The sequence below is a fragment of the Taudactylus pleione genome, unplaced genomic scaffold (assembly GCF_031769625.1).
Source record: "Taudactylus pleione unplaced genomic scaffold, aTauple2 ptg000479l, whole genome shotgun sequence".
Classification (NCBI taxonomy): Eukaryota; Metazoa; Chordata; class Amphibia; order Anura; family Myobatrachidae; genus Taudactylus; species Taudactylus pleione.
The window spans coordinates 11,207,897-11,235,056 of record NW_028284881.1 but is presented as its reverse complement, the minus strand read 5'-3'; the positions used below and the strand labels follow the sequence as shown (position 1 = coordinate 11,235,056).

Here is a 27,160-nt window from a genome sequence, read left to right as displayed (position 1 = left end):
AGACAGTGAGGGAGAGAGGGGAGGAACAGACAGTGAGGGAGAGTGGAGAGGAACAGACAGTGAGAGAGGGGAGGAACAGACAGTGAGGGAGAGAGGGGAGGAACAGACAGTGAGGGAGAGAGGGGAGGAAGAGACAGTGAGGGAGAGAGGGGAGGAACAGACAGTGAGGGAGAGAGGGTAGGAACAGACAGTGAGGGAGAGAGGGGAGGAACAGACAGTGAGGGAGAGAGGGGAGGAACAGACAGTGAGGGGGCTGGGGAGGAACAGACAGTGGGGGAGAGAGTAGAGGAACAGACAGTGAGGGAGAGAGGGGAGGAACAGACAGTGAGGGAGAGAGGGGAGGAACAGACAGTGAGGGGGAAGGGGAGGAACAGACAGTGAGGGAGAGAGGGGAGGAACAGACAGTGAGGGGGAAGGGGAGGAACAGACAGTGGGGGAGAGAGAAGAGGAACAGACAGTGAGGGAGAGAGGGGAGGAACAGACAGTGAGTGGGAAGGGGAGGAACAGACAGTGAGGGAGAGATTGGAGGAACAGATCAAAACAATCAATGGCCTCCAGCAGTAGCCACTTCTCAGTTTGCACTTGATCATTTAGCAGTAGTAATAAATCCACCTAACTGCTTATTCCAGATAAAATAAGTTTTACTCTCTACTCTACGCAGGGGCGTAGGAACTAAAATTTTCATGCGGGGGGGGGCAAAAGGCCCAGAACTACTATAGGGCCTGGAGCCCCTTTTCCTTGTGTTTGGTGTCTTGTTTTACATCAGTTGTAACAGTGACTGTAGATATACAAAGACTACCAAACCTATGTTAAGGTTCGCCAGTGTTTCCGGCCAACCCCAGTTTTTTTGTTTATTTTACTATAAAAATGTATTTATACACTAGTGCAGTGGTGTCAAACTTGCGTCCCTCTAGCTGCAGTGTAACTACACATCCCAGCATGCACTGCTACAGTTTTGCTATTAGGGCATGCTAAAACTGTGGCAGGGCATGCTGGGCATACTTGCCGACATTCAGCTCATTCCTTCAATAATGAAGCATTGGAGGCAGGGCCGGTGGCGTGGCCGCACGATCGCATCATTGTGGCCCGAAAATCACAATGGCGAAAAATAATTGTGAAGCAGGTGGCGGGGCCACGATGATGCGATTCAGCACGAATCGCGTCACTGGCCCACCCACTACGGGGGTTTCTAGATTACTCTGGGGGGGGGGGGGTCGGGAGGGTCGGTGGCCGCCGGGAGGCTTGTCTGCCTTTCTGGGGGGCCAGGAGTCTCCCGGCCAAATCGGGTTGGTAGACAAGCCTGATGCTGGGATATGTAGTGCCACAGCAGCTGGATGGCCATGAGTTTGACACCCCTGCATAAGCGTTTGCCTGTATATTCGCTTTCGTCGATATCTGTTATTGCTCAGCGAAACTAATTATACAAAAACAGTAGTGTCATCTAATATTGTGATGTATATTTTATATAGTAGGCATTGATCACAAAATGTCTTTGTAAACAATATTTGCAGTTTATCCTTCATGGAATAACACAAAAATATGCTTGGGGCTACAAACTTGTGAGCAAGCCACTTTAATCTGCACATGGGAGAAGCAGCTGGTCCTGAGATGTACGCCTGCAGCCCTGAGTGTTTGACCCTGCGACTTGTTGATCTTTATAGTGAAGCAGATGCTTACAGGAAACTGCAGGCGCTTGAATTGAAAAGGAAAATTGTTGGGGATAAGGGGTATACGTGGTATAAACACAGTCCCACCTGCACCAGATCCTATTAGAATGTGTGCCTCAATTAGATTCCCCTGTAGAGCAGTGACTTTAAGTTAGGTTCCGTTACATAACTTGGGGCAGTCAAGTTCCACAAAAGCATGATCGGAATACTAACATTCAGTGCAATGTTGTGTGCGCTTGGAGTCCAGTTGCACTGTCTTGTAAATCCCAAATCCATTGCTACTTAATCTACAGTAACACTAAAAGGTTGCAATTAACATGTTCAGTGACTCTATCATATGTAGTATTTGTCTTGGTGTTCCATCTACTGGATTGACATGTATATAGCAACTTCATGAGTCAAGATAAGCTGCCTGATTAGTGCTTAATATACAGTTGGATTTTCCTGCAAAATAGATCTTGATATATATATATATATATATATATATATATATGGAATGGTGATCTATATATATACATATATAGTTATACTAGCTGGGATACGCGGTGGTGCTCGGGTTGAAGACAGGACCCTGAAGTACAGATGTGCCCAGCTAGTTTGATGCTCCAAATGCCATTTAACGCGCCCTGCATCTAATGCCACGCAGTACGCCTTGAGTCGCACCTTTGAAATATTAATTGCAACGGAACGTACTGTGGCGCTGGAAAAAAGTCATAACGCATAATACAAACCAGGTGTCGCTTTTCCTAAACTACACTGCGCATGCGTCTGATATCCAATGCATTTTCTGTATCACCGCCCGATGATTGACTTACAGAACCGGTACACTATGCTGTAGTACAGCCTTTTCAATATTGGAATCAGGGCTGCAGAAGAATCTGTAATAAAGTTTGAAATCATTATAGTACAGTCTTTGTGTGAGTCCTGTACTTTTAAAAAAAATATATGTTTTCATTTTTTTGTCTCAGGGGCTCAGACAGGGGTCACACGCACGCACAGCTTTCAATGAGATGGGATGAATTAATATTCGGGTAACTACTCGGGTACAGTGTTTACATGTACTAGTATAATATTTAGAAAGGAAGACACATTTTTATTATTATCATTATTATTATGTTTCCCTCACTGCGCCCTCCCTAATGGCAGCAGGTGGGTGGAGTGCGCAAGGATTCAGTAGATGGATGTGAAACCGTTCTTGTCCTAGTGGTAGAGAGGTTGTTATACATTGCCATGGTCCAGGAATCAAATCTCACCACAGCCCAATATTATTTCATAATCATGATTACTTTAGATTCAAGTACAGTGGAGGATCCATCCGCACTAAGTTTCAGATGCACCCTCAGGTGTTGGGGTACATGATTTCCTGTTCAGTGATGTTGCAGTAGTGTATTGAAGGCACTACATTGCTCCACAAGTCCCCCGCAACCTGCAATGACTCACCATTCAGTTATGGGGTGCAGCAGTGGCGGAACTAGTGGTGGTGCTGCCGGTGCCCGCTGTGGTGCAGGGGCCCATAGCCGCCTACATCCAACAGCGCCGCTGCACCTGCTGCCAGTCTCCCTCGGGCCCCACAGTATTTAAGTGTAGTGTGGACCACAGTGAGAGCGGTCCGCACTGCACAATAACAAACACACCGCCGCCAGCGTTTGTTATAGCAGCCAATGAGAGTCAGACAGACTCTCATTGGCTGCTGTGTCCACGAAGGGAGCCGGGCTGTAGCTCACTCATGAGCTCCACCTTCCAGCTCCCGCAGTGGGTGATGGGAGAGACGTCATGACGTCTCTCCCATCATGCAGAGCGGGAGGACAGAGGAGCTGACTGTGGCGGGTGCAGGAACGGAGATCCAGGTAAGTGTATTTTTGTTTTTTTTGTGTGTGTGTGTGTTTGTATTATATTTGTAGGGGGGGCACTGCATAGGGGGACCACTACTGGGGGCACTATATATGGGCTACTACTGGGGGCACTGTATAAGGGGCACTACTGGGAGCACTGCATAGGGGGGACCACTACTGGGGGCACTGTATAAGGGGCACTACATAGGTGGGACCACTACTGGGGGCAATGCATTGGGGGACTACTACTGGGGGCACTGTATAAGGGTCACTGCATAGGTGGGACCACTACTAGGGGCACAGCATAGAGGGGCTACTACTGGGGGCAATGTATCGGGGGACTACTACTGGGGGCACTGCATAGGGGGGACCACTTCTGGTGGCACTGTATAAGGGGCTCTACTGGGAGCACTGCATAGGGGGGACCATTACTGGGGCACTGTATATGGGGCACTACTGGGGGCTCTGTATAAGGGGCACTACTGAGGACTCTGTATAAGGGGCACTACTGGAGGCACTGCATAGGGGAACCACTACTGGGGGCACTGCATAGGGGGGCCCAAAGCATATTCTTGTACCTGGGCCCACCACTCTCTAGTTCCACCACTGGGGTGCAGGGCTTGAGTGTTGGGTTTCAGACTCACTCTCAGCGTCAGGGGCTTAGAAGGGTCAGATGCACCCACAGGTGCTGGGGTTCAGGGAATCAAACGCAACCTCAGTTTTAAATAAGACCACATTATTTCCTGTTCAATAATATTGCAGTAGTGTATTGAAGGCAATACATTGCTCTACAACTCCCCCGCACCCTGCAATCACATACTCATACAGTTATGAAGTGCAGGGTATTGAGTGTCGGGTTTAAGCAGGGGCGTATCTACCCATTGGCCAGGATGGCACTCGCCAGGGGCGGCGGCCAAAGGGGGGCGCCGTCTGGTGGTGTCACCTGCGGCCACGGGGTAGATACGCCGCTGTAGCCGCCTGCATGCACCGGCCGGGGGGAGGCTCGTCTGGGGCACTGAGGGTGCTAGGCCAGGCCCGCGATGCTGCGGCTGCCTCCAAGGGGGACAGAGCGGAGACGGAGGTGTTCTCTAGTGTGGGAGCCTGGGTCGGTATGCTGCAGGAGCCGGAGATCGGATGCCCGGGGAGGGAGTTTTGGGAGGAGGGCAGCGTCATGACTCTGACAGATCCCTTTGTGTGCCAGCGGCTGGAGCTCCACCATTGCGTGGCCTCATCCTCTGTAGAGGACCTGAGCAGTGAGCACAGAGCAGATGATTAATAAAGTTTTTTTTTACACAAGGCGCGCGTGACGTTATGACGTTACGAGCGCCGCATTGCTGCTCTCACTGAGGAGCCTGCTGCAGCCATACCACATCGGAAGATATGGTAAGTATCTGTGTGGTATGCGGGGTCTGGATGTGGGGTGAGAAGCAGAAGGGGATGCCTTTGGACACAAAAAAGAGATGGCTGGGGAGAGAGAAGGGGGAAGGCTGTGGAAAATGAAGGGGGATGCCTGGGGACACAGAAAAGAGATGGCTGGGGAGAGAGAAGGGGGAAAGGCTGTGGAGAATAAAGGGGGATGCCTGGGGACACAGAAGGGGTTGGCAGGGGACACAGAAAAGAGAATGCTGGGGACACAGAAAGTGGAAAGCTAATGGCTGGGGAGAGAAGTGGGAAAGGCTGTGTAGAATGAAGGGGGGTGGCTGGGGAGACAGAATAAAATTCAGAGAATTTGGAGGGAGGGGGGCGCTAGTCCATTATTTTGCCAGGGGAGCACACACCCCTAGATACACCCCTGGGTTTAAGATGCACAATCCGCATCAGGGGCTTGCATGCACAGCTTGTTGTGGTACAGGGGCTCAAATGCAACCTCAATTTTAAAGACCACGTGATTTCCTGTTCAATAATGTTGCAGTAGTGTATTGAAGGCAGTACATTGCTCCACAACTACCCCCACACCCTGCAATGACACACCAGTGGCGGATCCAGGGGGGGGGGGCATTGGAGCGATCGCCCCCCCCTAGCACAGTTTGTCCGACCATTACCATCTCTCTCCTCTGCATCATTAAGTTCAGAGGAGAGAGATGAAAATGGCTGGGCTGTGCTGTGATCGGAGCTCCCGTCTCCCAGTTAGGGCAATATGTCAGTGACAGGCTGTCACCTGACCCGGGGAGGAAGCGATCACAGCCGGCTCCTCACACCCTGTGATCAGCTGTGTGGTCTAAGTAGACCACACGCTGATCACTGCTAAAAAAAACAAAACAACAACTTACCTCTGTCCAGGGACTGAAGATCAGGCTCCGGTGATGAACTCCCTCCAGTCAGCTGGTCTCCCGGCTCCTGCACTGTGACCCTGTCACCTGTTTAAACGCAGCAGCTGACTAGGGTGCAGTGCAGGATGGGAGATCAGCTGACCGAAGCCCGGAGGGAGAACATCACCGGAGCAGCGGAGGTAAGTGAAAGTGAAGGGGGGGAGGGGGGGGTTGCCACGAGGGGGGTTGCCATGAGGGGGGGTCTCGGGGGAGGGGGGTTGCCGCGAGGGGGGCGGAATTAATCATTAACTCGCCCCCCCTAATACAACAGTCTAGATCCGTCCCTGTGACACACCCATACAGTTATGGGGTGCAGGGGCTCGAGTGTCGGGTTTCAGGAGCTCAAAGAGGTCTCAGACGCACCTAAAGCATATTCGAATTTAGGGGCTCAGACAGGGGTCAGACGCATGCACAGCTTTCAGTTAGATGAATTATCCCTAAACCTAACCCAAACACTAAAAAAAAATCATCCTGTGTCGACCATTTTTGTGTTGACTATTTTTGTCAACCTTTTGACCAAACCTATCAATCTAAGAAATAACAACATTTGACCAAATTAAAAAAAATTCATTGTGTCGACCATTTTTTTTGTGTTGACCATTTTTGTGCCGACATTTTCACCAACCACATAACCAAATAAAAACATTTTTTTTAAATTAAAGTGGCAACCATTTTAGTGTCGACCAGTTTAGTGTCAACCTTTTGTCCAGATCCTAAAAAACAAAAAATATTAATAACATAAATAAAAATCATGTATTGGCCATTTTTGTGTCGACCATGTTTGTCTTGCCCTTTTGACGATGTCGGCCATTTTTACCTGTCGATCCATGCTGTAGAAGTGGATGGATATCCCTAAAATGCAACCCAATCACGTTCGGGACACTTGTTCATACAACCAATCTTTAATAATATTGAAGAAGCTCGTTGAACATTACGCAAATCAGCACACATACAGTACTGTACAGTAGTGCAGTTGCCATGGTGTTATGATGATATAACCGATACATTAGCAATGAGTTCACATTAGTGTGTCACAACTACAAAATGCTGTTTCATTTACAGACGTGTATGTACAGTATACTGTAGTACTGTAACTTGCTATAAAAGTGATGCAAATAGTTTTTAAAAAAAATAAAAGTAGGTAAATGTTTTTACCTTCCCACACCCTCCCCCCAGGCGCTTCTCAGATCCATTTATAACAGGCTACGTAACCTGTAACTTCAGGGCTGGCTATGCACTTCCACACCACACTAATAAAATTCATGATTACAGTGTACGTCACTGTGTTTACCTTCCCCCATCCTTTGTAGGTATCTCGGCACCCAGCACCATCCCATGCTCCCCCTCCGGCTCTTCCCTCACTGCGCCCTCCACCAAAGCATTAAAGACTAATGGCAGCAGGTGGGTGTAAATTTAGGCTGCTTTATGAGACTCAACACACAAATATGTGTCTAGGTGCATGTTGGTTGTAGCAGCATGGAAAACCCAGATACTGGGCTAGCATGGGACATAGCAGTTTAAGCCGAAGCACGAGAGGGAAAAAATGTCCATCGACTGTTGAATCAGGTCGCAAGGGTGATGCACTGTATAATTAAGTCCAGCTTTTGGCTCCTGACACTGTGAGGGAGCCGGCCGGCACTGCACACAGAGCAGTCCGCACCTCCGGAACCCCCCCTGCCCCCCCAGTAATAACAGGACCACGGGGGTTCAGCCTCGAGGCCACGCCCCTTCCCACAAGGCCATTCCCCATTTTTAGTGGTGCGCGGTGGAGCTGTGCACACAGCATCCCTTCCCGCCCGGGTGACACCGCGGGAGGGATTCCACTGGAAACACTGCCACCAGTCATGAAGCAATCAGACCTCGCAGACTGGCAGCCAATCAGCAGTGATGGCTTCTGATTGACTACTGGTCTGCAAACTCCGATTTGCTCACGACCAGTGCCAGATTCCAATTGTGCTGGCATTGCCTGTCCATGTCTGCCGGGCCCAAATCCACACCTGCTGGCTGCTGTTATCACAAAGGGGAGAGGCAAGAGGCTGCTGGAGGACATGGAGAGGTGAGTTGCTGGGGGGGTATAATGTGCAAGGGGCACTACTATTGTTTGGATTAATGTGTTATATGGGGCACTACTACTATGTGGCATAACCTGCAAAGGGCATTACTGTTTGGTATAATGTGTAAGAGGCATTACTGTGTAGTGTAAGGGGCATTACTGTTTAGTGTAAGGGGCATAACTTTGTGGTATAATGGGCATTACTACTGCATGGCATAATGTGCTTAAGGGGCACGACTGTCTGGCATAACCTGTATGGGCTCTGTATGGCATAACATGAATGGGCGCTGTATGGGGGCAAATGTATGTGGTTTTTACCTTCAGTTTTTTTAAGATCTTGCTATGTGGCCCCAAAGTTCTAGTTATACCCTTCCATGCAAACACAGAGGGCTGACTAATATATATGGTCACTTTAAAAAGGACTAACTCTGGATTTAATATAAAACTTGCATGAGTCATAAAGTTTGACACTTGCTCAGACTGTGAGGTTAAAAGGATACTTTTGTAGCTTTCACACAGGTTTGTGGCAGACTGCCAATTTCCACTTGAGCCAGCCCCAGTACCTGTGTAATTTAAGAGTGTCCCCATTTTGAAGTATTGTGTGACAGAGGGTCTGATTCAGAGCCGGACGCTATTTGCGCGCGCTCGTTCAGAAAAAGGGGGTGGCTATTTAAAATGTAAAATTAACCGTTCGCTCTTTGTGTTCTGAACAAGCGAACAAAACATGCGGTCGTTATTTTGAAAAACACGCCCACTGGCCGCACGCATCATACGTCATGTCCGCTATTTATTAGATTAATCGAGTACATCGAACGGCGTATGAACTGCTCGCTATTCTTGTGGTTGGATTATCCTACCGCAATCATGCGAGCAGTTCTGACTATAAAACAACAAAGTGACGTGGTCGATGACGCTGCTTTATTAATTATGCACACCCTTAAAACGCCCGTTTTGACCTTTAGGCACGCCTGCGTACTCCCCGTTTTCAAGCACCTTCCCCTGTTACCACCCACATACGCCTCCTCCTGTCACTCAAAATAGCAGGCATTCGCTATTTAGCGAGCACATGATTTTCGGCCGCACTGACTGGTTCGCGCATGCGTATTACAATCCGTACGCAAGCGCAGATGTGCGAACATCGCTCGGAACGAACGAGCGGCCGCTTACGAGCGGCTCTGAATGAAGCCCAGTGTGTGGCCCTGACGAAGTTCAAACCTAGGGAAAAACCTAATCCTGGTCAAACTACACCCCACTGCCAAATTTGGTGGAGCTAGGTCCAAAATGCTGGCCATGCATAAAGGACAGACAGACAGACTTTCTCACTTATTATACAGATGTATTTATTATAGGCATACATATATAACTGGTTGCGTTCGGGGTGTGCAATATATGTATGTGTATATATATATATATATATATATATATATATATACTGTATATACTAGGGGTGTGCACCGGCCACTTTTCGTGTTTTGGTTTTGGATCTGGATCTTTCTTCGTGTTTTGGATCTGGATTGGTTTTGCCAAAACCACCCTTCCGTGTTTTGGGTTCTGGGTTTTGTGTTTTGGATCTGTATTTTTTTTTAAAAAAGCATAAAAACAGCTTAAATCACAGAATTTGTAGGTTTTTCTGCTCCTATGCTATTATTAACCTCAATAACCTTAATTTCCACTCATTTCCAGTCTATTCTGAACACCTCACACCTCACAATAGTGTTTTTATGTCCAAAAGGTTGCACCGAGGTAGCTGGATGACTATGCTAAGCGACACGAGTGGGCGGCACAAACACGTGACCCATCTAGGCGTGAAACTGCAGTGGCAGGCAGGATGGCAGTTTGAAAAACTAGGCCCCAAACTGTACATAATGCAAAGAAAAAAAAGAGGTGCAAGATGGAATTGTCCTTGGGCCCTCCCACCCGCCCTTATGTTGTATAAACAGGACATGCACACTTTAACAAACCAATCATTTCAGCGCCAGGGTCTGCCACACAACTGTGGCTGAAATGATTGGTTTGTTTGGGCCCCCACAAAACAAGCTGGCAATTAATCTGTCCCTGCACAAACTGGCTCTACGGAGGCAAGATGTCATCCTCATCCTCCTCATCCACCGATTCCTCACCCTCTTCAGTGTGTACATCCTCATCCTCACAGAGTATTAATTCGTCCCCGCTGGAACCACAGGTCCCTCTGTACGTTCTGGACGCTGGTCTCCCTGGAAGAGTTGATAATTCATTTTATGAACATCATCTTCTCCACATTTTGGAAGCAACCTCCTACGCCTTTCGCTGACAAGGTTCCCGGCTGCACTAAACACTCTTTCGGAGTACACACTGGAGGGGGGGCAACTCAGGTAAAATAGAGCCAGTTTGTACAGGGTCCTCCAAATTGCTTCTTTTTCCTGCCAGTACAGGTACGGACTGTCTGACATGCCTACTTGGATGCTGTCACCGATGTAATCCTTTAACAGACAGACGCACGCTTGTCGCTGCTGCTTTGAGGATGCAAGTGCGGCTACAGCCCACACAATTCACAAAGACAGAAAAAAAAAAGGAATATTTTTATTGTTTGTGGAGCGCACTTTGAGCGTTACACCACCCTTTAACAGACAGACGCACGCTTGTCGCTGCTGCTTTGAGGATGCAAGTGCGGCTACAGCCCACACAATTCACAAAGACAGAAAAAAGAAGAAGAATATTTTTGTTGTTTGTGTAGCACACTTTGAGAGTGTCACCACCCTTTAACAGACAGACGCACGCTTGTCGCTGCTGCTTTAAGGATGCAGGTGCGGCTACAGCCCACACATTTCACAAAGACAGAAAAAAAAGAACAATATTTTAATTGTTTGTGTAGCACACTTTGAGGGTGTCACCACCCTTTAACAGACAGACGCACGCTTGTCGCTGCTGCTTTAAGGATGCAGGTGCGGCTACAGCCCACACATTTCACAAAGGCAGAAAAAAAAAGAACAATATTTTAATTGTTTGTGTAGCACACTTTGAGGGTGTCACCACCCTTTAACAGACAGACGCACGCTTGTTGCTGCTGCTTTAAGGATGCAGGTGCGGCTACAGCCCACACATTTCACAAAGACAGAAAAAAAAAGAACAATATTTTAATTGTTTGTGTAGCACACTTTGAGGGTGTCACCACCCTTTAACAGACAGACGCACACTTGTCGCTGCTGCTTTAAGGATGCAGGTGCGGCTACAGCCCACACATTTCACAAAGACAGAAAAAGAAAGAACAATATTTTAATTGTTTGTGTAGCACACTTTGAGGGTGTCACCACCCTTTAACAGACAGACGCACGCTTGTCGCTGCTGCTTTAAGGATGCAGGTGCGGCTACAGCCCACACATTTCACAAAGACAGAAAAAAAAGAACAATATTTTAATTGTTTGTGTAGCACACTTTGAGGGTGTCACCACCCTTTAACAGACAGACGCATGCTTGTCGCTGCTGCTTTGAGGATGCAGGTGGAATCTAGACGGGATTTGGAACCGGGGACACACTACCTCCATCAATTGTCTAAATCCCACTGCACTAATGGCGGATACCGGACGCACGTCTAACACCAACATAGCAGTCAAGGCCTCAGTTATACGTTTTGCTTCAGGATGAGTGCTGTCGTACTTCATCCTCATCGCTAGGGACTGTTGGAGGGTCAATTGTTTAGTAAAAGTAGTGATGTTCCTACTTCCTCTCTGGGATGATGAACAACTCCCAGCAGCAGCAATAGCACTAGGAGGAAGTGGTTCTTGATCTTTCCCTATTTTATTTTTATCGGAGAAAGTTTGGTCCTCCATTTATGTTATATTAATATATACATGCGGCTAAAGCGCACACAAACACAGAAAATATTTTTTTATTTTTGCTGGAGAGTAGTGCACTTTGTGGGTTACACCACCCTTTAAGAAATGAGCCAGCCGGCTCTTTACTTATGGGACACAGGCGCACGCTTGGCGCTGCTCCTTTGTTGATGCACGTGCAGCCACAGTGCACACAAGTCACAAACACAGAAAATATATATTTTTTTTGGTTTGGACTGGAGTGTACTTTGGGGGTTACAGCACCCTTTAACGGTTAAGCCAGCCGGCCCTTTACTTATGACACAGGCGCACGCTTGGCACTACTTTGTTGATGCACGTGCGGCTACTGCGCACACAATTCACAAACACAGAAAATATTTTTTTTTTGGTTTGGAGTGTACTTTGGGGGTTACAGCACCCTTTAACGGTCAAGCCAGCCAGCCCTTTCCTTATGACACAGGCGCACGCTTGGCACTACTTTGTTGATGCACGTGCGGCTACTGCGCACACAATTCACAAATACAGAAAATATATATTTTTTTGGTTTGGAGTGTACTTTGGGGGTTACAGCACCCTTTAACGGTCAAGCCAGCCGGCCCTTTACTTATGACACAGGCGCACGCTTGGCACTACTTTGTTGATGTACGTGCGGCTACTGCGCACACAATTCACAAACACAGAAAATAATTTTTTTTTTGGTTTGGACTGGAGTGTACTTTGGGGGTTACAGCACCCTTTAACGGTCAAGCCAGCTGGCCCTTTACTTATGACACAGGCGCACGCTTGGCACTACTTTGTTGATGCACGTGCGGCTACTGCGCACACAATTCACAAACACAGAAAATATATATTTTTTTGGTTTGGACTGGAGTGTACTTTGGGGGTTACAGCACCCTTTAACGGTCAAGCCAGCCGGCCCTTTACTTATGACACAGGCGCACGCTTGGCACTACTTTGTTGATGCACGTGCGGCTACTGCGCACACAATTCACAAACATAGAAAATATTTTTTTTTTTGGTTTGGACTGGAGTGTACTTTGGGGGTTACAGCACCCTTTAACGGTCAAGCCAGCCGGCCCTTTACTTATGACACAGGCGCACGCTTGGCACTACTTTGTTGATGCACGTGCGGCTACTGCACACACAATTCACAAACACAGAAAATATTTTTTTTTTGGTTTGGAGTGTACTTTGGGGGTTACAGCACCCTTTAACGGTCAAGCCAGCCGGCCCTTTACTTATGACACAGGCGCACGCTTGGCACTACTTTGTTGATGCACGTGCGGCTACTGCGCACACAATTCACAAACACAGAAAATATTTTTTTTTTTGGTTTGGACTGGAGTGTACTTTGGGGGTTACAGCACCCTTTAACGGTCAAGCCAGCTGGCCCTTTACTTATGACACAGGCGCACGCTTGGTACTACTTTGTTGATGCACGTGCGGCTACTGCGCACACAATTCACAAACACACAAAAAATATTATTTTTTTAGCACTTGGGGGGAGCACCCCTGATGGACTGAGCACCCCCTGGACAACACTACAGCACCCCTTTAGGACTGGGACACTGCACAGGACTTTGGAGTGGACACAGCCCCTATGGAGAACTGACTGCACAACACAGTCCAGCCAGCCCCTATGGACTTTGAAGTAGTGGACACAGCCCCTATTAACAACAGCAGCACAGCACAACACAGCCAGCCCCTATGGACTTTGAAGTAGTGGACAACAGCAGCACAGCACAGCACAACACTACTCTGCACTACACTACACTACACAGCCCAGCCAGCCCTAACTCCCACCCTCCCTCTTCACTGTCCACAGCCGAGTGAGAAAATGGCGCCGACGCGGGTACCTTATATAGGATCCAAAACCCGCGAGACTCGGAAGGCGGGATGATGACGTTTTGCCTCGATTTCAGATCCGAGTCAGGCGGGAAAAGTCGAGCCTGACTCGGATCGGCCTCGGATCGTGGTGGCTCGGGGGGGTTCGGATATCAGAAATCCGAACCCGCTCACCCCTAGTATATACACATATTGCAATTTTGGACTTGAGGAGTCTGTGCAAATTCCAATAAAAAAATGCTTGTCTCTATAAACAGTCCCTAAAAGTATATTTGTCCCAAAAATATTATATTTATAATGTATACATCTAGTCATTTTTGGCTTGAGGAGCCTGCACACTGCATGCGCTGAGTGTCAAGCGTCTGGTTTATCCTTTATTACACCTCTCCCTGATGTCACATTGAGACAATACATATCTCAGTTTCTTTGTAGGTGACTAAGCTATACAATATTGGAAATTGAATCCAAATTCATGTTAGTTGTTGCGTGATGCTGGAATTCAAAATTATTTTTTTTGCCTCCATAGTTCATACACAGGGCCTGATTCAGACCCGGACGCTATTTGTGCTCGCTCGTTCAGAAAAAGGGGCTTGCTATTTAAATTGAGCGCTCGCTCTTTGCGGTCTGTTGACGCCTCTATGTCTGAGCGAGCATTCGAAACATGCACTCGCTATTTTGTAAAGACGCCCCTTGGCCGCTCGCATCATACGTCATCTCCGCTATTTATTCGATTAATCGAGTACATCGAAAGGCGTATGAACTGCTCGCTATACTTGTGGTAGCATTTTCCTACCGCAATCATGCAAGCAGTTCAGGCTAAAAGACAACCAAGTGACGTGGTCGATGACGCTACTTTGTTAATTATGCACACCCTTAAAACGCCCGTTTTGACCGTTTGGCACGCCTGCGTTCAGATCTCCACTCCCCGTTTTCAAACACCTTCCCCTGTTACCACCCACAAACGCCTCATCTTGTCACTCAAATTACATGAAATAAATGACATACATTCCCTACCTTTGATAAAGCTGCGCCTAGACGCAGGGAAACGCATCAGGATTTTTCTTATACATCACCCTACTTTATAGATCCTCAACGGAACATCGTTTGCACCATCATCTCTCATCCCAGCAGCTCTTGGAGCTAAGGACCTGGAGATTGGGTGACTATCTTCATATACAAGTAGACTTTGCTGCTTAATTACCACACTAGCCCTTGGAGCTGAGGACTCAGTGATATGCTTAACATCATTTATGCTGCATTCAGTAATTTGCTATTTAGCTACCGCATGAATTGAGGACCCAGCACTGGAACTATTCTATACAAGGGACATTCCTCTAGCGGCACCAGGCATTTTACCAAACAGCAACTATAATATATAGGAAACCGCATCACTTGAGGACCCACCAATTGGATTATAATACCTAAGGGACACTCCTCTAGCGGCAACCAGTACCAACATCTAAAGAACAGTCCCCAATTGAGGCAACATCGATGGTACCCCACTAGGATCTTATATCAAAGTTTAATACAGACTTGAGATTATGGGTGAGAACTTGTGATTTTATTGTTAAATGCTGATAGGCAATATTATATTGTGGAATCAGCAACATTTTTTATAATAAATTGTTTTATATATTCAAATACCACAGTCTATATGTTATGTTAATAACTATATCACTAGCGCTACTTGTTTTATTTCATGTGATTTTGTATGTATAGGGAGTGACTCCCCTACTTCTCATAGTAGCTGCTAGAAAAGCAACACATTTCAGCGCCTGTTTATACCCAATTGGGTATCCCCTTTTTTTCTTGTCACTCAAATTAGCAGGCATTCGCTATTTTGCGAACACACGATTTCCGACCGCACTGACTGGTTCGCGCATGCGCATTACAACCCATACGCATGCGCAGATGTGCGAACATCGCTTGGAGCGAACAAGCGGCTGCTTACGAGGGGCTCTGAATCAGGCCCACAGTCCCAAGGAATACATTTCTCCAAAATTTTATGTACAGTCACAACCATTACAACTTTATTATACTGTAACTATAGATTATTAAATAAATATTATTAATATTAACTACCAATTAGTACAATAGCTGTTAGAGAGATAGATAAATTCAATTATGCATCTTCAGAATTTACATTTTTCATAGTCATTAACCTAGTTTTTATTCAGATTTCGTTGACTGCCTAATCTCATTTGATTGGTATATCACTGCCTCACTGGTTATGGTATGTGCTATAATAACTGGTATGTGCTATGATCTGGTGACAATGAGACTGCTGCTAACGTTTTAAACCATCCGCAGGGTGCAATCATTCGCTCCGTTCCATTGTCGTACAACTTACAAGGACAGTAAATGGGAAGTGCAGCTTCCTGGTCTCATGTGTCTGCTTATGCTTACTGCAAATTGTGATAGTAAAATGAGTGGGGCTTCTAAGAGAGAAAAAACAAAGCGTTTGCAAGAAGAAAATGTACACAGAACAAACACGAAGATGTTGTTTCTATTTACCAAAAATAAAGTTAACAGTTGGCAAGTTCAAATAAAGCTATTATCGTTTCATCCCCATTTTCATTTCATTCATCCCCATTGGCTTTTGTGTAGAAGTTTAGGGGGGCAAAGCACAGTCTTTGCCCAGCCAACAGAAATCATGGGGGTGGGGCATCTGCCCCCTCTGCCCCCCAACCGGTCCTGTTCCCCTGACCCCACGGCAAATCAGGTGTTCCTAAAGATTTGATAATTCCTATTATGTGGCTCTAGGGCTATATGGGTGCTGTCCATAACCCCTATAATGTGTGGAAAGCCTGAAATCTCCTTAAATTGCTGCTTTACCACAACTAGGGACTCCTCATCCAAAGGTATTCATACAAAGGGACTGACTGACACCAGAAAGGCCCTTGCAGTGCCATGAGGATCCGTTGTTGATCCATCATACGCTTCAGCCTGTTGCAAAACGTGCCTATCGAAAGTGACTTCATTAGTGATCTCCTCCCAGATCTGGATTGTAGCTGTAGACAATTGCCCGTTTGTAATCTCTCTTGTAAAAGTGTTACAAGTGTGTCAGGCTTTTTGAAATGTGGCAAATGTCTTTTTGTTTTGGGCCCTACTTAGCCCAGGAATTCCCTGGCAGATTGGCCCTGAAGTCTCCGTTTATATATGTTCACCGCAGTGCTGTTCCTGGTTTGATAGTATTTGGTATGGGTTATTGATGAGCATTTCAAGCCCCTTATGTTTTTTCTGTTAAACTTATTATGTTTATAAATTCATATTTTGATTTGTCAAACTGTTGTCTGTATCTTAAGGCCCCCATACACCTGAGTCATGATTTCCTGTTCTTCTGATGCTGACCCAATCCGCTGATCGGTGACCAAAACCAGACATCGATGATCGACGTTCCGTCAGTGGATAAGGGAATTTAACATGATATATATATATATTTAGAATATTCAGATTTATATGGTATGCATAGGCGAAAATAAGGGTTGATCTGGGTGTGCACCAGACCACCCATTAGCCAGTAATACATCTACAGTAATTAATGTCCGCCTGGCCAGGAATGGATTTACTGACCAGGAGGACCATGGCTGCCTTGTAATTCTCCAGCTTCTCCCTGTCTTCTTCCCATTCGGATCCTGTATGGGAAGAACATTGTATCATGACGTCATGCAGCACACCTGCCCGCCCGCTTGTGCTTCACTGCTGTGCCAATGATGAGGAGCTGCACACAAACGCTCCTCCTAGGATGCACACATTTTTCGCAAGTGAGGGTGAGCAGTGACACCGACCTATCAGGCTGCCTGTCACTGCCATGGATCCTGGGGGAGTAGAAGGGATCCAGTCAGATTTGACCTTTCCGAGTAAGTTAATTGCTGATGCTACAGCCTACAGCAGTGGTTCCTGAACTGTGCATTGCGGCACCCTGGGGTGCCTAGGGACACTTGCAGGGGTGCCTCAGGTTGGTGGTCCAGCACCAAATCAAATTATTTATGGTCAATGTAATGTTAATATGTGGACAAACAGAAGCGCAAACCTGTCCACCAACACATAACTGAACCTAAGGATGACATATAAGCACAGTTTACTTTACTACTGCATTACATTTTTGCTGAATTTTTCAATAGCAAACTTTTGGCTTAGGGGTGCCGTGAAAACATTGCTGAATCTCTAGGGCGCCGTGGTTCAAAAAAGTTTGGGAACCACTGGCCTACAGCATTATATAAAGTGTTTTAGTAACTAAACATGGCTGGCATCCATCACTAGTTTAATTACTCAATGTAATGTTTAATGCAAAGGCTAATAATTATAAGATATATATATATATATATATATATATAACTCACATGTATATGTCTTATAAATTATGAATTAAACATTTTTTTTAATAATTTATTAAACTAATGATTTTATATATGTATAATGATTTTTATATGTGCTTTTTTTTAGCTTTTTTTTATCACAGAAATACATAGAAATACTTCACTTCAAATTCAAATAAAGGTATGCTATGTATGCTCTTTATGGGGGAAATTTATTTATTTATTACCACTTATTTATATAGCTCACACATATTCTGCAGCGCTTTACAGAGAATATTTGGTCAGTCACATAGTTTGTAAGCTGCCCCAGTGAAGCTTACAAACTATGGGCCTGTTCCAGACATGGATGCAATGGCTATTATGTACGCAGATCGAGCGATTGTTAGCCATCGCGCATGCATATAAGCCGTACTGCCCATGCACAGTGATCACATTGCGATTACAGAAGCACAGAGGAATCCATCACAAAGTGAGTGACAGGTTGTCAACATGTGGGGGTGATAACAGGGGGGTGGTCAGAAAAACACAGGTGAGTGTGACCTTTTAAACGCTGTCACATGGGCGTGCATAAATTAGTCCTTGCGTTCTCCTTTGCTGCATGAGAGGCCTCTGTGTGTCAGGAGAGCTGCCGAGTCTGCAGCAGGTCAGACCTGCTGCAAAGGCAAAATGGCCGCTCGATGTGCATCGATATTACTGATATTTACGCAGGTAAGCGATGTTGTATGCATTTGAAAAAGCAGCTGTGGGTGTCCTTAGGCTGAGGTAAGCTTTGGAACTATTAGCATATTTTCGCAGCTGTGTTCTGTGCAAAATCGCAGCTGTAATCGCATAGCATCCATCTCTGTATCAGGCCCTGTGTTCCCTACCACAGGGGAGCTAATTAACCTTCCAGTATTTTTTGTGTGTGTTCAGAGTGTAGGAGGAAACCGGAGTACCCAGAAGAAACCCACGCAAGCACAAGGAGAATATACAAACTCCACACAGTTAGGGCCATGGTGGGAATCAAACCCACAACCTCAGAGCTATGAGATCATTAGCATGTTCTGCAATTTAATTGTTCTGCCAATTGGGCGCAATCACTGCAGGCGGCGACATTTCTGCTCGCAGCCTCCTAAGGTGGCAATAATAGTTAAGCAGTAATGTGCATAAAATGTCCCGTTTTGGCAGCTAAACAGCACTTTTTATACTGCAGCCAGGACTTTAGTTGGGTTTTGACACTTTGAGCGGCTAAACCCAATGCTTTTCGGTGCCTGAAAATTAATAGGTGCCCGATCGGAGCAACAATTGAATTGCTCCATTGAGCTCCCTGTAAAACAATTGAATTCCCCCCAGTATATGGGTATCCAATGTTATTTTGTGTATTTGTGGTGTAAAGTCTGATCTTCCCATTTTTCACCACACTTAGCACAACCAACATCATAAACAACTACTGCCCATTTGCTGGGATACACTTTTGGCAATTGAATTACGTGTTATGTTGAAATGTGGTTAGTGCAATTACCATGCAGTATGAGTGTTATATCCAGCCAGTGCCGTAACTAGGTGTGTGCAACCAGTGCCTCCACACAGAGCGCAAGGGCTCTGTGGGCGGTGCCATTGCCCACCCATGGCCCCTGTTTCTAGTTATCAATGCTATGCATGCACTCAGGGGGCAGGGCTGGCACAGGGTGCATTTGTGCCTTGTTACGGCCCTGGGCAGAGGTAATGGTCATGAGACAGAGTGGCAAGGGTCAAGGTAACATGTTCTGGGGTTAAAACTAGGACCACCATTTATCAAAAGTCTAGTTTTGCCTGTGATGGTACAGTATCTTTAAAAGAAGTTGTCACTGTCCCGTAGGTGTAAGCAAAGAGATAATGGACGGGATGTACTAAGCATCAATTCCCGTGTCTCTTCAGGTACATACCGCGGTTGACTAGAGATGAGAGAAGATGAGAGAGGAGCTTCCCATTCTCATTGGGAATCTTATACTATCAATCCACAGGTATCTTTTTCTCACCAGCTGCGGTTATTGCTGAGACTCTGCGCTGCCTAGCAACAGGGTGAAGCTCTGAACCAGCGCTGGCAGCAGAAACAGCCCTATTATTTCTTAACTGGGCCATTGCACCAGGACTCATCTCCAGTCTGATGCTTTGCATGACTGGAGAAAGCAGATCCCATTGCATCTAAATGCACAGATACTTTATTTTCTTCCTCATACTGTATACACTCTTCCAATCCAAATAATAACTATACCTGGTCTGGAATTAACAATGCTATTCCTATTTACTTGAGGGATGCCTCATTAATTGATCTATTGATTAGAGTGATATTTTGGAAAATATATTTGTGGTCTTGGTGCAATTTTAAAACTGTATTTTTCACGGAATGAGTATGAAATACCGCCGGCGGCTCGATTCACGTCAGCGTCAGCCCGACAGGAGCAGAGTTTGAAGCAGCGGAAGCCCGACAGCGCTGGATATCCCGATCGTGGATAGGTAAGTATAGACTAACCTAACCCCCCTAACCCTAACCCTCCTTAGGGGTGCCTAACCCTAACTTCCCCCCCAAGTGCCTAACCCTAACCCCCCCTCTAAGTGCCTAACCCTAACCACCCCCTTCCCCGCTGCCTACACCTAAGTCCCCCGGGGGGGTGCCTATCCCTAAGTCCCCCCTTGGGTGCCTAACCCTAACCCTCCCTCCCCCTAGCCTAACCCTAACCCTGCCGGGGGGGTGCCTAACCCTAGGTCCCCCCGGGAGCCCTAAACCTAACCCTCCCCCCCCGCGGCTGTCCGTTCGCGGTGCCCGGCATCACTACGATTGTGATGCCGGGCGCCGGTCTCCCAGCATCGGGGAAATGCGGGCGTCTACATCTAGACGCCCGGCATTTCACCCTTGCCGGGAAATGACAGTCGGGAAGCTGGCTGCCGGTATTTAGGCAGTCGGCTTCCCGATTGCTTCCCTTTTTCACTGTCACTTCTCTGTTATTGTCACTCATATTTCGCCAACATCCACCTCTAGGTGGATGTTAATCATTAATTAGCACTAAATTGCACATACATGTATTGATGTCACATTGGGGCCTATTCATCATCACTTAATTCTTACAAAAGAGGGTGAATATGAAAATTTTCCCATACTTTTGTAAAAATTAAGGCTCAAGGCTATTCATTAAGCATGTAACACAGGAGATAACACTGATATATTCTGGTTACAATTCTGCCCAGATCATTTTCACAGTCCCATAATTTAGTATGGGGATGTGGAAATTATGAAATTCATCAAGTTCCGAAAAAGCATTTTTTTTCCGGAACTTGACTGTGATGCTATTCGCCACCCTGAGATGGCGTACAGTATCCGATAACATGCACAAGCTGCAGTTTACACGGCAGCTTGAGCAGCAAAAGGGATCTGTTCAGATCCCTCCTGCTGTTTACTCACCTCCGGAGTCTCTGGCTGCACTATCTTCCATCCTGTGCTCTTCTGCTGGGGGGAGCTTGTGCTGCTGGGAGCTGGAGGAAGATTGTAAGGGGAGGCAGCGGGGGTGAGGGACACCAGATGGGGCGGAGACGGACGAACACCGGCGGCCCCATAACTAAGCCTCCCCTGCAGCTCGGGTGTTCATTCCCCAGCGTCCACGCGAGGGAGGTTATGTACACCGGTAGCCGCGGTGGGAAGGGGGGTCAGATGCCGGGTGCTGGGGAATGAACACCTGAAGCTGTGATGGGGGGGTGAAGGACACCTGCGGAGGGCGGAGGCGGGTGACGGACACCAGCAGCCACTCGCGGGAAGGGGGGGGGATGGATGAACACCAGCGGCCGCGGGGTTATGGACACTGGTGGGCACGGAGGTAAGGAGGGCGAGAAAAGATACAAGCAGCACGGCCATGGCCACGTAGAGCAGCAGCAGTGGAGGAGGGGGGATTAAGGATGGACACCAGCGGCTATGGGAGTGAAGGGGGTCTGGGCAGTGAGGTAATAAATCCTTATGGATATCTCGGTGGTAAGGGGGGAAAGTATCACTTTTCCGAAAAACTGACTCCGCAAAAAGAGCAGTTTTTCGGAAGTGATACTTTTGTTAGGGAGGCATGATGAATGCCTCCAAAACATTTTTTAAACTCGCAGCGAGTTTAAAACATAATTATCACTTGTGATAATTATGTAATGATGAATAGGTCCCATTGTCTGCTCTTTTTCCTTTATTCATGTTTACTTTTCTAGAATAATAATATATATTGGTATCTATATATGATATATATTTTTTCTATATTATAAGGATATATGTAATACATCTCAAGCTCATATGTGTTGCTCATATGTGTGGTCTTTGTTGTTCTCTGGATTTTTAATATATACTAATTAAAAGTTATGTTTTAGTCAATTGATTAAGTGTTTGGTGGTGTGCCCTCCTAAAAAGGAGTACTTTCTCTTATTTTGTTTGATACTTGTGGCTTGCTCCTAGGGTGCACCCTCTTAGAGCAGTGCCCAGTTTATAACTATAGGAATTATTCCTCAATACATACATTTGCTTACCTCAGTGTGATGTTCCATAATTCCCCCTGCCTTCCCTTTCCCTGATTTATGCTGCAAGTAGGAGATAGAAAGAATCATCAGTCCAGCAAGCTGGATGCTATGTGGGAGTGGGATGTAGTCAGGAAGCCGACGGTCTAAATGCCGACCGCCGGCCTCCCGACTGTCAAATCCCGGCAAGGTACTAATGACAGGCGTAGAAAACCTGACACCTGTCATTAGACCTACCCTGGGAGCCAGACACCCAACGTACCAAACGAAGGTAAGCCAGGCGCCGGGCGCAGACAGCTGCGGGGTGGAGGGTTAGGTTTTAGGGCTCCCGGGGAGACTTAGGGTTAGGCACCACCTGGTAGGGTTAGGTTTAGGCTAGAGGAAGGGGGGGTTAGGCACATCCTCGGGAGACTTAGGTTTAGGCTGCGGGGATGGGGGGGTTAGGTTTAGGCACTTAGAGGGGGGTTAGGGTTAGGCACTTTGGGGGGAGGTTAGGGTTAGGCACCCCTAAGGGAGGGTTAGGGGGGAAAATAGGGTTAGTTATACTTACCTTATTAGCGTTTGGGATCTTCACCCCTGCCAGGCTTCCGCTGTCTGGATTTGAACCGCCGTGGGAGTACATCGTTACACAGTTGTCGGAGTCCCTGTTGATGGCTTGTATGCCTACCAAATCCAGAGAGAGGAAAACGGATCAATCAGCACAGTACCTCGTAATCAGCTGAAGTTATGTCCTGCTGAAGTACCTGTACTACCACCTGAAAACTCACCTACGGCAGTGGAATGGGGATCTCCTGGGAATACCCTTTTTAATGACTCCGTAGAGCTACTAGTGTTTATGTGTGGTCCGGTTCCAAAGAATACAGTAAGAGGTGCAACCTCTGAACCCTTAGCATGAGGCTTGCAGGGGTGAAATCCACCCTTTCACTGCTAATGTACAATCAGAAAGTAATGTACCTGAGCCAGAGGTCAGAAGGTCAGTACGCAGTATAAAAGGTATAATGCAGAAAGGTATAATTTGATAAAATCTGTATATACTAATCTTGTATTGCCAAGTGAAATGTTAAGTTGATACTTGTGTTTATATGTGGAGGACTGTTGTTCTGGACATTTGAGCATACTTGCCTACCTTTTACTTGTCCTCCCCGGGAGAATTCTGGGGAGGAGAAGCAGGTGGGCTGTGAAGCAGGCGGGGCCTGATGGGTAACATCATTAAGCCCCGACCCCTTCATGGGAAATTACCGCGTTTGGCTTAAATTAAAATAGGGTGACTAAATGATGCGATTCTGCAGAGATTCTGGCAGCAGGGTGCCGTTACAATGCTCTCTCTGGCACAGGGCACCAAAAAGTCTAGTTACGGCTCTGTAGGCATTAATGGGTGGGTTAGGGTTATGGTGCGGGAGGGAGGGATAGGGTTAAGATACAGGAAGGGAGGGTTAGGGGGTGAAAGGGGGAGGGTTAGAATACTTACGTAGCCCGTCGGGATTCTGAGCATCGGGATGCTGCTGTCGGTCTTTTGACTGTCGGCATCCCGATTGCCGGTCTCCCTTACCCAACCTGTTTTATTCCTACAGACAGGAGGCAGTAAGGAAGGTGCCTTGTATGGTTAAAGATAACCACACATATTCGCCACCTGGGGGACATTCAGCATGATTCAGTGACTTTTAGTCCAGCAAAAGCCTAAAGCTAAGGAACGAAGTCTGAGTTATTTTCTTTTAATGTCATATTTTACTGTTATGTCGAAAGTATAATTGAACCTGTTGTAAGTGTAAGCTATTGATATTGATAAGATTTTTGTGAGGCGTTTCATAAAACTAAATTGTATGGTATCCCATTCATATTCAATAATAAACTTGAGAGGGTGATCACCTATTGCTAATATATGTCATTGTGTAATAATGCAAAAAAATTGACCTTTCTCTAACTCAAGAACACTGACATCTTGTTCCGGTTAGTAAAATTCCAGTTACTGTCCACACGTGCAGTGTCTTGTTTTGGGGGGTCTCTGGTGTCCTTATCTCTCTGCCTAATTGAAAAAGGGGGTCCAGAAGCAGAAGTGATCGGAAGTCATTAAAGAGGCTGGGAACTACAACAGTTGCTGGGCAGACAGAACACCTGCACCAACACACAACCATTAGGAGCTTATTACACTTGTGCCAGATAAAGTCCCATCTGTAAAGAAGATCCTAATTGGCTCCTATATTCCTCAGCTGTAGAATCTGAATATAAGTTCCAATTAGCTGCTTGTGGAAACAATGACAAATATCACCTCAGAGGATCTAACGCATTTGTATTACTGCAATACCCGCAGTTTCGTCAGAGGTGTAAAAAAATATTAATGACACACCTTATGTAAATAAGAAATATACACAAATATCGGTTACATAAAATACAATTGTGCATATTAATGTGAAGCTTAATTAGTCTACTTGTACATGATCACGAAAAATAAATATAATCCATCCAAAGTGTAAATGAATCTGTGAATCCTTACTTCATATTGGCAAGGTTTGTTGTAAAAAGGTAAAAGTGGTATCATACAGAGTAAACATACAGATAAAGTAATTGAGGGAGAATTACAGACACCTGAACAATTGAGGTGGTTTTGTTACATGACGTAGGACACATACTGTAGATAATCTTGGGAGTAGAGTGAAACATGAGTAATCATTGTAGCAAATATTGTGACACATGATGATACAGATGAGCTGAATGCAATTGATGTGTGTTAGAAATGCATTGTATAAGGCTAACATAAGAAAGTGAATATTAGAATTAGGAATAATATCACCTGAAATAAGTGGAGTTCACTGAGGTCCGATTATTGAGGGATCATACAATCTGTTATCAATAGTATCATAATTTGCACCTGTCCTCATCTAGGTTTAGTGAATCGCGTCATATGCCAGGATGTGACAGTGTACACACTGCTTGAAGTTAAAAGTTGTTCCATGCACATACCCATATTCCATCCATGACATGCCCACAGTCTCAGCTTGTAGCGTGCGTCCACTAAGCACATGCCCACTTCTTCCTCGCAATTCTCTACTGCCTGTGTCTACTTCACTGGATGCTGAGAGCTGCGGCAGTGAGCGGGTGTGGGTATTTTGCGCTTGCGCAGTTCACCTACTTTTATGGCGCATGCGTACTATGCTGATAATCGTTACTAATGTGTTCTCGCTGTATTGCATGAACCTCTGTATCAGGCCCTCTGTGTCTATTAGAAGTGTGTGTGTAATGAATGTAAAAAGGAAATGAAACTGAGACTGAAAAAAAAGGAAATAAGAAAAGCTGTCATTTTTAAAACTTGCAGCCTTTGGTAATAGCTGATGTAGTTGAAGAAAGGAACAGTGCAATGTAAGACTGTGTCAACAGGTTTGGGAATACAGAGTCTCTGTCATTGAAGACACAGCTGCAACTTCATTCATAAGAAAGGTAACTAATGGTGATATTAAATGACTGCATTAAATGTTATCCTAACATTGCAGGGGTTATTCGTATTTAGGCGCATATGTATCAAAGCTTGATGTGAGATAAAATTGTGAAATATATATCACCAACCAATCAGCACCAAACTATCATTTTTAAAGGTGCATACACACACAACGATTTTTTGAACGAAAGAGAAAAAATCGTTCTCTTTCTGAGTCAAACGATGAACGATTATCGTTCATGCGCGTTCACGTTTGTAGTTTGTAATTTGTAGTTCAGTCAGACTTGTCAACTGAACGATTTTCAGTAAGTTAATATGCAAAAATCGTTCGTAGTTCTAAAAAATAGTTCATTCCATTTAGTAAATGAACAACTTTAGTAAACGATTTTAGTTCATTTTTTCAAGGGAAAAAATCGTTTACTAAAATCGTTCATTAACTAAATCGTTGTGTGTGTATGCAGCTTTAGGCTGGGTACACACGTAAAGATTTTCTGTCCAACCATCCAACTAGTTGATTGGTTGGAATGAAAATCTGGTAAGGTAAGGGAGTAAATGATGATCAGCAATTTGCTCCTACTGTAAATGCCAGAAGACACATGAAATTGGACATTCAGACAAGTTTGTTAAATGTTTGATCTAAACAATTTGTTCAAACAACAGTTTTTGTCTATTTTCCGGCGTTTGGGAGCAAATTGCTGATTGCCATTTGCTTTCATACCTTACCAGATTTTCATTATAACCAATCAACTAGTTGGATGGTTGGACAGAAAATCTTTATGTGTGTACCCAGCTTAAAACACAGCCTGCAAAATGCAAGTTAGAAGCTGATTGGTCTTTGATATATATCTCACAACTTTATTTCACATCAAGCTTTGATACATATGCTCCTTAGTTTGACTACATCATATTTTTTGTAGGTGTTTTAGAACTTTTCGTGTTGACCTTTGTGAGTTTGTATATATACTATGTGTATGTATATATATATATATATATATATAGAAAGAGGCTATATTTTCTGCTGAATAAATTAATGGTATACTTTAAAACTCGGGAGGAAATCAATTAGGTCTGTTAACGGGGGTGAAATAGGGAGGTAGCCTTGGGCTTTATCGTCTGAGGCTATTCAATTTACCTCCCTTTTTCACCCAAGTCCCTTTTTAATGGCCGCTAAAAGAGTAGTGTCAAGTGCAGTTAACAGGCCATTAAATCATAGGGATATATTTACTAAAGTGCAGGTTTTTAGAAGTGGAAATGTTGCCCATAGCAACCAATCAAATTGCTAGATAAATATTAAGTAGAATGTGATTGGTTGCTATGGGCAACATCTCCACTTCTAAAAACCCACACTTTAGTAAATATACCCCATAGAATCTGATAAGTTCATAGACCTATGCATTTA

General features: G+C 45.6%; 1 protein-coding gene across 2 annotated transcripts in view; it reads left to right on the top strand.

The window, feature by feature from the left end:
* Positions 1-27,160, top strand: part of LOC148502971 (chemerin-like receptor 1) — a 190,557-nt gene that overhangs the window by 110,698 nt on the left and 52,699 nt on the right. Inside the window, exon 1 of one of the 2 annotated variants that reach the window (XM_088449098.1) lies at positions 25,672-25,763. The exons of the other annotated variant lie outside the window; for it this stretch is intronic. The gene's annotated coding sequence lies outside the window, so the exon portion shown is untranslated. Of the gene's footprint in view, positions 1-25,671; positions 25,764-27,160 lie in introns of those variants that run through there. 2 annotated transcript variants of the gene reach the window in all.